The sequence below is a fragment of the Suricata suricatta genome, chromosome 13 (assembly GCF_006229205.1).
Source record: "Suricata suricatta isolate VVHF042 chromosome 13, meerkat_22Aug2017_6uvM2_HiC, whole genome shotgun sequence".
In the NCBI taxonomy this organism is placed as follows: domain Eukaryota; kingdom Metazoa; phylum Chordata; class Mammalia; order Carnivora; family Herpestidae; genus Suricata; species Suricata suricatta.
The window spans coordinates 20,429,230-20,441,929 of NC_043712.1; the positions used below are offsets into that span (position 1 = coordinate 20,429,230).

Genomic DNA, 12,700 nt, shown 5'->3' on the forward strand with positions numbered 1-12,700 from the left:
GATGATGTTTGCTTTAGGTACTTATTTCTTCTACATACGTTTTCCTTTGAAAGAAATTAAATTTTCTTAGAATTCTTTCATATGTTCAAGGAAAATAATCTTGGTATTAAAATTTAAAAATGCCCTAGTAGGTAATCAGGAAATAGGCCAATCTTACTTGTCAAGTGTTACAAAAATCATATTTGTCAACATTTATATTTCATTTTTGAAAACAGCAATAGCTCCTAACTCTTGTAATTTATTGAAAAAAATAGTGAGCTATATTTATTTTAAAAGTGGAAAAAAGGGGCACTTGGCTGGCTCAGTCAGTGGAGCACACAACTCTTGATCTCAGGGTTGTGAGTTTGAGCCCCACACTGGGTGTAGAGAGTATTTAAAAATAAAATCTTCAAAAAAAAAAAAAGGTGGAAGACAAATGGAGATAATCTTATAACTACCGTAAAATGTATTAAAAGTTACTGTCTTCTTTCTCCTTTAAATATTCAACTCCTTGCACATTTTTATGGTTTCTCCTAGAACTTTAAAACACAGGCTATGTTGTAGGATTGTTAACATCACTAACTGAAGCCAGACTTGTATGTTATTACAGCTATCTGACCAGCAAACTATTTTAATGCTCAGTTAATCTTTTCCAACAGTGAGAGTAAAACACATTTCTCACATACATATTCAAAAGCATGATAATTTAGAACAACAGTATGAATCAGTTCGGTAGGATTTTTGATAATATTTTTCACTGACACAGAAATCACTTAAATAAACATTGGTCATCTGTTCATTTCTCTCAGTCACAGTTATGTGACTCTAGAACTTCTGGATAATTTTCTCCTTAAAAAAATTTTTAGAAATAAAATAAAGTACAAAAAATACCAGCACTTAATAACAAATATAGGCAAAGAAAGAAAGAATTCACCTTTTTTTTTTTTCATGCATCTTCACTGTTGTCTCTCTCTCCATGAATCAGGCTAAGGGACTGTGTGCTTTGGATGGTGGAGTAAGATACTGTATATGTAAAGGAGACCAGGCCCAAACTTGCAAATCCTCCCAACTAGGAAGGGATGAATGAATGGCACATAGCATGCAGGAGTCTACATTTTTAGCAAGTTTTTAGATGATTCGAATATAGGTGTGGTCCAACATAGGCCATGCTTTGAGAAACAGCACCTCCTCTCTCTCTTCTCCTATAAGGCCTAGAAAATCTACCTTCAATGAACCTGAGCCCAAGCCTGGCCCAGATTTGCCTCCCTGCTGGGACAGCACATTTTCCGATCTGAAAAATTTTATTACCCTGGCAAAACAGTGGCTTCTTAAATAAATAAATAATAAATATTTAAGTGACTTCTGCTTCTGTGAAAAATACTATCAAAAATCATGCTAGGTAACTAGTATTATTACTTGACAAAATAATGAATGAGTTAAAGAATTATTTCCCTCTGAAATCCACTGGATTCAAACTTCTTTTGTAACTTTTGTGAAATTATTAAATTCAACACTGTTTGCCTGTCAAAACTAATTTCTCAAATCTAATCTTACTTAGTCCCTTTCAAGGCACTTGATGTGGGCTGTGCAGCAACTCGTTAATGGCTGCAGCACTGCAAGTAGGAAAGGCTGGGTAGGGTCCCAGCTCTACTGCTAACCAGCTATGTCAGCCCGTTTAAGTCTTTTGAGTTTCAGTTTCGTCAGCTGTAAAATGGGTGTAATCACTGCACCTATCTCTTACGAGTTGTATGAAATTTTTTTTAATAGTTTATTGTCAAATTGGTTTCCATATAACACCCAGTGCTCTTCCCCACAAGTGCCCTCCTCCATCACCACCACCTCCCTTCCCCCTCTCCAAGATAGAAAAACCACTTAGCTCAGCACTGGGTACATAAATCATCTAGTTCAACTCTTTAAAAACATCACTGCTTAGAAATGCGTTCTCAAATGCTGAGAGCTCAGCGCCTGGAGCCTGCTTCAGATTCTGGTCTCCCTCTCTCTCTCTGCCCCACCCCTGCTTGTACTCTCTCTCTCAAAAATGAATAAACTTAAAAAAAATTTTTTTAATGTGTTCCAACCTACTAAATGTTACTTCACCAGAGTTTCTCCTCTACTGATTCTTTAATTTGTAGCTAATATTGAATTCTCCCAAGTTACATCTATAAAGGTCACCAGTGTTAGACATTTGTGTATAACTGAACATATGCTGCCACAGACATATGTAAGCAACCAGAATTAGTATCTGTATCTAAAACAGCTCTGAGGACACTTTCCATTTCACATCACCTAGAATCCTGTGATGTCACAAGCTTACTGTGTCACTGAAAAAGAGACATTATGTGACTATGAATTCAGTACAGCACTAAACAAGGGTAAAACCATGGAATTCTCTAAGAATTCTGCTTCCTTTGCTTTAAGAAAATGAGGATTTCTCCTCAATGCTCCTTCCCCTCAAAAAGAGTTGTAGTATTGCAGTGTGACCTAAGAAGCCTTGGGGACAGCACTGCTAGCTAGGGACAGCTGTGGGCTAGCCACATTTGCTCAAAAGGGAGTTAATTCACACAGGCTTATATAAGGATGTGCCACATTCAGTAATAACAAAGATGACACAAAAAGGAGACCAGATGACAGAAGCGAATAAAAACTAGATGAGACTTCTCAAATCTCAAACTTAATTTCAAGTCACAGAAAAGAAATTAAGCATTCTAAAGGCAAAAAAGGAATAGAACAAGAGAATTAATATTGTACTATATTAATCACAATAAGGACCCCTTTTGTCTTGGCCAAAACATATTCTTAAATCAACTGTACAATGTGACTGCATTTTCAGGCTTAGCAGCATGAAGCCCATATGACTGTAATTAATGTAATAAATCACGTTGTGGAATTTTGTGCAGAATCTGACAGTACTCACTGATATACTGCTTATTAGAGACCGCAGAGATTTCTCCTCCACTTTTTATTACACTGCCAGAGACACTGAATCAAGAGGACCTTCTGATGGGTCTGAAATACCTGCAGCTGGTGTAATACATAAACAATATGGTGAGCTGCTGCCATCAGACTTTCATATACAAAACATCATACACAATTTCCCAAAAGAATCTTGCTTTTGAGTTCTTACTTTCCTGGACTTACGGCAGTTGTAGGAGAGACAGGGATCATTATTGATGTGACATTTATATTTTTCAGGCTTTTTAAAATGTTTATTTTTGAGAGAAAGAGCAAGTGGGAGAGGGCCAGACATGGAGACAGAGAATCCAAAGCAGGCTCCATGCTGTCAGCAGAGTCTGACGTGGGGCTCAAACCCACAATCCGTGAGATCAGGACCTGAGTTAAAGTTGGAGACCTAACCAGCTGAGCCACCCTGGTGCCCCCCATTTTCTAGTTTTGATCATGGAAGTCACAGCTTTACACATCTGACTTCCTTTTCAGTTTAGTCTATGATGACTCCATTAGTACAGAGCACATAATTCTGTTAAACAGGCATTATTTCATCAGCCTATATATTGTTCTTTCATGATTTTTAAATAAAATTTTATTGGATATTAAATCATTTTCAAAAGTAAAAATTACTCTTTGCACAGTTCAGAAATTCAACCATGACTGCATTTCACCTTGGTGAGTTTACATATCCTTAAATATACTTTGCTTAAATTTAGAAATACCTGAAGTTTAAAAAATAGATGACTTAAAGAATATTCACATGAGGAAAAGGTTATTTTATGTATATTTCCCCTAATAAAAATGACTTTATTAGTTTTATCATGGAAGTAGTACTTAAAAATTTTTTTAATGTTTATTTTTGAGAGAGAGAGTGTGAGTGGGGTCAGGGGTGAGAGAGAGGGAGACAGAATCCAAAGCAGGTTCCAGGCTCTGAGCTGTCAGCCAGAGGCCAACATGGGGCTCAAACCCACAAACCACGAGATCATGACCTGAGCTGAAGCTGGACACTTAACCAACTGAGCCACCCAGATGTTTAAGATAAAATTTTTCCCCAGAAAATAAAGGTATAGAGAAGAAAGAAAAACTGTCCACAAATCCATTACCCAAAGGTGGCCACTGTATAATATTCTTCTGATTTAAAATTTTAATTACAACTATTACTCTTCAATTACCAAGAGTTTAGTCCATTCTACCTTAACTATATACTTCAGTTTCCTTTTGTGATTTATTTTTATTTTTCTCTAGAAATACTGCTCTGTCTTATGTTCAAGAGCAATACTACTGTTAATACAGTAATGGCTGGTTAAGTTACTATTTCTGACACATTCCCTTTGATCATCTGAAATTAAGGATTTTAAGACCTGAATAAGAATTTGGTATTGGATTTATCACCTATTGATGATACACCAATACCCTATGTCTATTCTTGCCTCTATTCAAACTGTTCTCCACACAGCGGCCTGAGTTTTCCCAAAAGAAAGTAGAAAAAGTGAAAGTTATCTCTTTTCTTTCTAGAAATTTTAATATATAGCATTATTTATTTTAACACTCAACAAAAATACATTCAGCACCTCAACATGGTAGGCATTGTTTTATGGATGTCTGTATATGTCTCCTCAACTATTAAACTTTTATTTTCATCCCCTCCTTATGGAGACAATTAGACAATAAAAGCAGATGGGAGACTGTGACTAGAAAAGGAAGAGTAAAAGTAGAAGTTTCGGCAGTGAAGTTTTTGGAGAAATCAAAGAAAACTGAAGGAAAGTTGGTGCACGTCCTAAAAGGACTTCTAAATGCTGAGAGGGAGGAGTGCTGAAACATGCAAGAGAAGCATCACCATGGCCAGTGACTCTGGCGGTTAACAGCACCAACCAGTCTGACTAGGTAGAATCCCAGTTCTCCCACCCTCTTACTGTGTGACCTCCAGCAAGTTCAACCTTTCTTGCCTTAGCTTCTTCATCTGTAAAATGGAGTTAATTATAGTCCTGACTTCACAGAGCTGTGAGAACGGAGTTACCACAAGCAATTAGTGAGATAATAAGCACCCTGTAAGTATTGGCTATTTTTATTGCTATTCTGCATGTAGTAATCAAAGAGAGCTAACAGCATGTGACCCTGCCTATGGAAAAAAAAAATCACCATTTGTTAACAGCTTATCAGTATCTCAGTCAGAATTGAGTATCTGAAAAGCACTTTTCATGAGTTTGTGAAAATTCTACGGTTTCAGTGACTCCAAAACAAACAAGCACACTATATTAGGTAACATCTGATGAATTTAAGAAATAAAATGCTATACCACAATAGAAACAGTTATAAGAAATTCTGATTAGAAACCAGGTCTTCCTTTAAATTTACATTCAATTTATAGGACTGCATATCTTAATTAGTAAGGCTCAAAATGTGAAGGCATCTTTTACTGAAAATGAATACTAATGTAAAAAACACAAAGAAATTGTTAATCAACTTGAAACAAAAGATGTATTGCACATAATGCATTGGAAAACAGATAACACATAAAAATAGAAATGCAGAAAACCCTAATAAATTATCTCCTTTTTTTCTGGGTTATTCTATTAATATTCATTAAATTCCACCCAAGAAGTAATAACTTAATGGATAGAAAATGCTAATTTCTCTAATTGGGTCAGTGGGTAAAAACAAAACATATTTTTGAAAACTTCATTATAAAATAAAAATTAAATTATTTTTCTACATGGATTAGCTTTCTATTACCCATTTCTAAGTATGAGCAAAACAGGCAAAGTTTTTTCTTACTGATGAGATAGCTGCTTTTCACTACACACAGTAATAATTTAGCAGCAGTTACTGTAAAGGTGTTAAAATATTAGTGACCTGTAATGTAAACCTTAATATACTCCAGAGACAAAAATATCATGTAAAATATAATTTCAGGCATTATTTTTAAGGAATATGTACCAAACAGTAAAGTCAAATTCTTAGAAAATAAGGATTCTTTTTTTCTGTTAAATGAAGTTAATAGGTTAACACTTTTTTTTCCCTAAGTTTCTAGGGGCGGGAGTGATTTCAGTAAGGTGTCTGAAGACATCCGTTACTCATATCACCCCTATCAACAATAATTTGGCATGCATTCATGGACAAAAGTGCCTTTGTGGGAGTTTTGGACTGAGTGGAAGACTGAAACCCTAGGTGTTTTGAGAAGGCAAGCTTACACCCAGGTGTCTGACTCACCGACCATGGTCAGAACTTCAGATTCTCACACAGTTCCATACCCTTTAGGACTCAACTTACAGCCCCTTGTGGCTTCAGTTCTGTCACCAGTACCATATGCCAAGGGACCCAGGAGGGGTCATGCCCATATGCACTGGGTAATAGGGATACAGACCTTGGTTCAGGATGTGGACCCTAAGTGGCCTGTAAAGCATGTCCAGTCTCTTCTTAGTTGTCAGGCTGTAGATTCTGAAAGGGCCTTGTAACTGTGCCAGGCTGGTTCCAGCCACAGCCTGAGAACAGTCAGGCCAACACAGGGACCTGACAGGAGGCACTCCTATCTGTACCACCAGAAATTCCAAAAGGGTCCTATACTTGGAGTTTGCCAGCAGTCCTGCAGGTCCAAGGACCTAGTACATAGCAGCAGATACCAACGTTGGCAACCATGAAGATCCTGAAAGGGCCCAATATTTCAATCTAACCCCCTTTACAGCCAGACTGCCAGCAGTCCTGAGAGGCCAGGACCCCAGCAGGACATACCCCCATCTGCAAGCCCAGAGATTCAGAAAGGGTTAAATACTCAGCTCCAGCCTCTCAGCCAGTCCCTGTCGGCACCCCCACAGATCTTAAAAGGACCCTATATTCAGTTCTAGCTTCTTTAGCCACACACAGGGACTGGTGTGGCCTACTCAGGGACCTGGAAGAGACACATCCATTCGTGCCTCCAGAGCCAGGTCTGCAGGCCTCAATCTTGGCTGTGGAACCAGAAAGAGTGCTGAGGATCAGTTACAGCCTTCTAGGCTATGGTCCAGGGCCAGTCCTGCCAATCCAAGGACCCATCCAGTGACCAGGCAGGAGCCTTTGCAGGAGCCTTTTCAGGAGCCTGATGGGAGCCACAAATGTCTGGACACTAAGTTAATAGGGCCACTGTCTGAAGACCTAACTGTGGATCCTAAAATGGACCTTTGTCCCAGCACTACCCTACTAAGCAAGGTACTGGCGACAGTCTTGCCCATCCAGGGACAAGATATGACCCACACCCACCCGAGCCACTGGTAATAAGAGTACCAACTGCAGCCCAACTGTAACTCAGCAACAGCTTCCTAACTGTCCAGCCCAGCATGACTGTGATTCCAGAGGTAATCCCATCAGCCCAGGGAACAGGAAAAATCTTTACCTGCTAAAACCAGTCTGTAAAAACAGGAAGAGGTATTACTTCAAATGTACACACAACTATGCAATGCTACAGGATCAGGAAGAACCAGACAAACATTACAAAGAAATTAATAAAGGAACCAAAGGAAACTAATCAAGCTCCCATAACTGATCTCAAAAAATAGAGATCTAGCTCTTTTTACTTGGTACCTCAGAGGCAATAGGTTGCTTAGGATGAAGCTGAACATCTCTTGCCCAGCTACTGGCTGCCAAGAACTCATTGAAGGGGACAATGAACGCAAACTTCACGCAAACGCTCCAGAAGTTGCTGCTAATGCCCTGCGTGAGGAATGGAAGGGTTACGTGGTCCACATCAGTGTTGGGAGTGACAAACAAGGCTTCCCCATGAAGCAGGTGTCCTGAGTCAAGGATATTCCTGCTACAGACCAAGAAGAACTGGAGGAAAAAAGTACCTATCTGTTTGGGGTTACACTGTGGATGCCAATCTCAGAGTTCTCCAGCTGATGACTAAAAAAAGGGGAGAAGAATATTCCTGGACTCAGTGATACAATACTGTGTCTCATTACCTGGGGCCCAAAAGAGTTAGCAGGATCCATAAACTTTCCAAGCTCTCTAAAGAAGATGATGTCCGCCAGTATGTTCTGAGAAGGACCCTCAACAAAGAAGGTAAGAAACTTGGAACCAAAGCGTCCAAGACTCAGCATCTCGTTACTTCATGTGTCCTTCAACACAAATGTGATTATACTGCTTTGAAGAAACAGTGTACTAAGAAAACTAAGGAAGAGGCTGCAGAATATGCTGAACTTTTGGCCAAGAGAATGAAGGGGGCCAAAGTAAAACACCAGGAACAGACTGCCAAGAGACGGAGGCTGTCCTCTCTGAGAGCTTTTATCTCTGTGTCTGAGTCCAGTCAAAAATGAGATCTTCTAGACTAAGATCAGACACAAAAACAAAAACAAAAACATAAACAGAGATCTATAATCTGCATGACAAAACATTCAAGATAACCATCTTAAAGAAAGTCAAAGAGGGGCGCGTGTCGGTTAAGAATCCAACCTGCAGCCTGCTTAAGTTTCTGTGTCGTCCTCTCTCCCTGGCTCTCCCCCACTCACACTCTGTCTCTCAAAAATAAACATAAAATAAACATAAATAAACATAAAAAACATTAAAAAACAAATTCAACAAAATGTAAGACAACACAAACAACTAAACAAAACCAAGAAAACAAAGCACGAATAAAAGAAAAAGTTTAATAAAGAAATAGAAACCATGAAAAAACCAATCAGAAATCCAGGAGCTGAGAATGTGGTAACAAAAGTGAAAAGTTCAACAGAGAGCGTCCAATACACTGATCATGCAGAGGAATCAGTAACCTTGACAGATTATTTGATGTTAGCCATTTAGAAGAACAAAAAGAAAACAGTGAAAATAAAAAATAAAGCCTATGTGAATTATGGGATACCATCAAGTTACTGAACGTTTGCATTGTGGGAGTTCCAGAAGGAGGAAAGAGAAAAGGGCAGACAGCCTATTTAAAGAAATATTAGTTGATGGGGCGCTTGGGTGGCTGAGTTCGTTGAACATCCGACTTCAGCTCAGGTCATGATCTCGTGGTCTGTGGGTTCAAGCCCCGCGTTGGGTTCTGTGCTGACAGCTCAGAGCCTGGAGCCTGCTTCGGATTCTCTGTCTCCTGTTCTCTCTGCTCCTCCCCCCCATTTCTCTCTCAAAGATAAATAAACATTAAAGAAAAAGATATTTTAAAAAATATTAGTTGAAAATTTCCCAAATCTGGGGAGATATACGGACATCCAGATTGAGAAAGCTTAAAGGACTCCAAGTAAGATCAACCCAAGGATTATTCCAAGATCTATTATAATCAAAATGATAAAAGTCAAAGAATTTTTAAAGCAACAAGAGACAACTATTTTTAATAGCTCCAAGGTGACCACACATGCAGTCACGAGGGCCTAGAACACACAAGGTTGCAATCAAGGTGGAGGCCAATCACTCTGTTGAAACTGAGAGTGGCTCTAGGCTTAGGGACATCTGGCAACGAAATGGGACAGTGAGAAATGGAGTTGAAAACTGGGCTCCCTAACCTACTTGCTGCTCCACCCGTACCCCTTTCCAAAACAAAAACAAAACAAAAAACAGCCAAAACTTTGCTAAGGAATTGAACCCAATCATGTGGGAAGGCATGGCCTGCAGCGTGGGTGGTGGTGCCTGAGACTCATCATTGGAGGCCTGCTGACCAAGCACCAGCTCTCCATGCGCTCTCTGTAACCACACCGCTGCCAATCAATACATCTCACATACTTTTCACTCAGGAAAAGGCCCAAAGCAAGCAAATCTATTTACACAACTGCAGAAGAAACCAACACCAGATTCCTGTCCTGTGTTCTTAAATGTGAACTATTTGACTAGGCATCAGAAGTAAACTGGCAGCAATAAAGAGAAGGATGAAGAAAAAAAAGAACAGAAAAACTAAAAGAAAAGATAATTTAAGGACAGAATATATATTTTTTTAAGCTTGTAATAAAAATTCTGAGAGATTTGAGAGATTACTGTAACTATAATCCTTGTGAAAGGAATAAGTACTAAAGAAAAAGTTTTAAAATTCCTATCAGAGGAAAGGAATTTTCAACAATTTAAAGACTCAAAAGTTTACTTCCCACCTACCCATTCTTGGGACATTATTTGATGGACTCCAGCAAAGTGAGAAAAAAGAGAGACATGTGAAATCTAGGAAACAGAGAATCCTCGGGGTGGGAGGGAAAATGAAATCTTGGGAGGATCATACAGCTCTAACAGTACACTGTTCTTCGGTCAAGAAATGATACCCAAAATTTTAAGAAACGCACACAAACCCCCCAAAACTAGAATGTATATCACTGATTGTAAGATGCACTTCTACATTTTATTTTTTTAATGTTTATTCACTTTTGAGACAGAGCATGAGCAGGGGAGAGGCAGAGAGAGAGAGGGAGACACAGAATCTGAAACAGGCTCTGAGCTGTCAGCACAGAGCCCGACGCAGGGCTCAAACCCACAAACTGTGAGATCACGACCTGAGTCGAAGTCAGACGCTTAACTGATTGAGCCACCCAGGCGCCCCAACTTCTACATTTTAATATCTATGAAATTTGTCCCACAATTCTGGGAACTATAGTTTACTTGGTAGCATGTTTTTTCTTTCTTTGTGGAATATAAAATAATGGTATATTTTTTATAACCAATGACATTTCAGATGCAACAAATACAGTAATAATAATAATGTGGGGACATACTTAAGTAAGCCCTTTATGTTGATTAGGTCATTTATCCATACAAGATCCGTTAGGAACATCCTCCTTTCATTGTCCCAGAGGTGGTGAAATTCATCAGGATGCAAAGAGATTCAATTTTAAATTACTAGTAACAATGAATAATATTTATACTGTCAAAATAACATAACTGGTGCTATTGTTTTTTAAAAATTTTTTAATGTTTATTTTTGAGAGAAAGAGACACACAGAGTAGGCATGGAAGAGGGGCAGAGAGAGAGGGAGACACAGAATCCGAAGCAGGGTCCAGGCTCTGAGCTGTCAGCACAGAGCCCCACATGGGGCTGGAACCCATGAACTGTGAGATCATGACCTGAGCTAAAGCTGGACACTTAACCAACTGAGCCACGCAGGTGACCTGAATGGTGCTATTGGTTTTTAATGTTGAAGAGTCAACTTAAGGATAACGCAGGAAAGACTCCGTTATGGCCACCAAAAACGATGAAAAAATATTGACAACGTTGTCAGGTTAAGAGGATGGTTAGAAGGGAGGTGAGATGGTTGAAGGAAGGATAGAGACACTAATATCTTCAGTCTTAGATTGAGAAAGCATATTTCCTTTTTCATTACTTTTATTCTTCTACTGGGTATGTATTTTAATAGCCTAAAAATAAAAGACTGAAAGGTTAATGAAAATGAGTTAAAATTCTCATTCATAATAAGGAATGTGTAGACATTTTCTCCAGGTGATAAATCAAGAAACAGAAGTATAAACAGTTTGTTTAGAATTTTGGAAAGAACTGAAAATAGAATCGGCTCAAATGAAGTTTCTCTTGAAGAGCGGGATTATGAGGTGAGCTCAGAGGTGAGAGACTGTTCATATTTAACAGTATCATCTTACTGATTGCCACATACATGTAGTAGCTTGATAAAAATACAGAAAATTGAAAAAGGCAAGAAAATTGTTTTGCCTAAAAAAGCAACCCTGCAGATATTAGGGCAGTACTGAAGATTCAGCTATGTGTATCATAACTGAAGACAGTACACTAACTAAGGCACATCAATCATTGTATCAGATATACTTGATTATAAATTTGATCACTCTTCTCAACTAAAATAAAGCTTAAAATCACCTTGTAGCCATGGAAGCCTAATTTATCACCTTTACTACATTATATTTAAGTACTTCTTGTGGTTCTAATACACTCTTGGGAACATAAGCCATCAGTTACATAAATGAGATCTAGACTAAAGGAGAAGTTGTTGCTGGGCCTACGATGCAGGGCATCACCTGTACTCTGCCCGTTGCTGCTGACGCCCAAGATGGTCAGGCAGCAAAATCTGTAAGGAGAGGTCGGAGGCTGCTGCTTCCCTGAGGAAAACAAATGAGGAAGATGTTTCAATCCTGGGACACCGAAGCGAAGACTTTAGTGCTCTGACATGGACTTGTCTGCTCAGAAGTCGTACATTATTTCATCTCTTTAGACGACAAGGAATGGATACCAAGACTAGAAAATCAAGATCTATGCCTCTGTCCATCACCTGATGAGTGGATCAGGAAGATGTGGTATATATACACGATGGAGCACTACATGGCAATGAGAGGGAATGACATATGGCCATTTGTAGGAAAGTGGATGGACCTTAAGGGTGTCATGCTGAGCGAAGTAAGCCAGGCAGAGAAGGACAGAAACCATATGTTGGCACTCACAGATCTAACAGGAAATATTCAGAATGATCTAGCCTCAAGAAAAGCAAGCAGTTAGTAGTGCTTAAGAAAAATTGATTCAGTATCTAATGGATAGTTGATACCTGTCACAACACAGCATTTTATATACTGTTAAGTGAAACTGCAATACAATCTAAGTTTATTTTGGGAGTGGTTGCTGTATCATTGGATTTAATGAAATGTTTAGAGGTGCAGTAGGCATGACTTTGAGTAGGTAATGAAAGAAAATGCAAAATGCTAATTGATTCATGATGTGGTTTCATCTTAGCTTGGGCAAACCATGCAGTATTTAATATATAGTAGCAGAATATTTACTATTGAAACTTGGAAAGATGTGAGTTCTTTGTGTGCAATCTTTCATTTATGCATGTGAGAGGGTTTTCTTTTCTTAATATTTTTACATTGTAGTACTTGTTTT

At 38.7% G+C, this 12,700-nt stretch overlaps 1 protein-coding gene and 1 pseudogene across 4 annotated transcripts in view; one reads left to right on the top strand and one right to left on the bottom strand.

Moving 5' to 3' along the window:
- Positions 1–12,700, bottom strand: part of KIAA1958 (KIAA1958 ortholog) — an 84,027-nt gene that overhangs the window by 54,210 nt on the left and 17,117 nt on the right. The gene's annotated exons all lie outside the window — the stretch shown is intronic.
- On the top strand, positions 7,504–8,210 carry LOC115276721 (annotated as a pseudogene).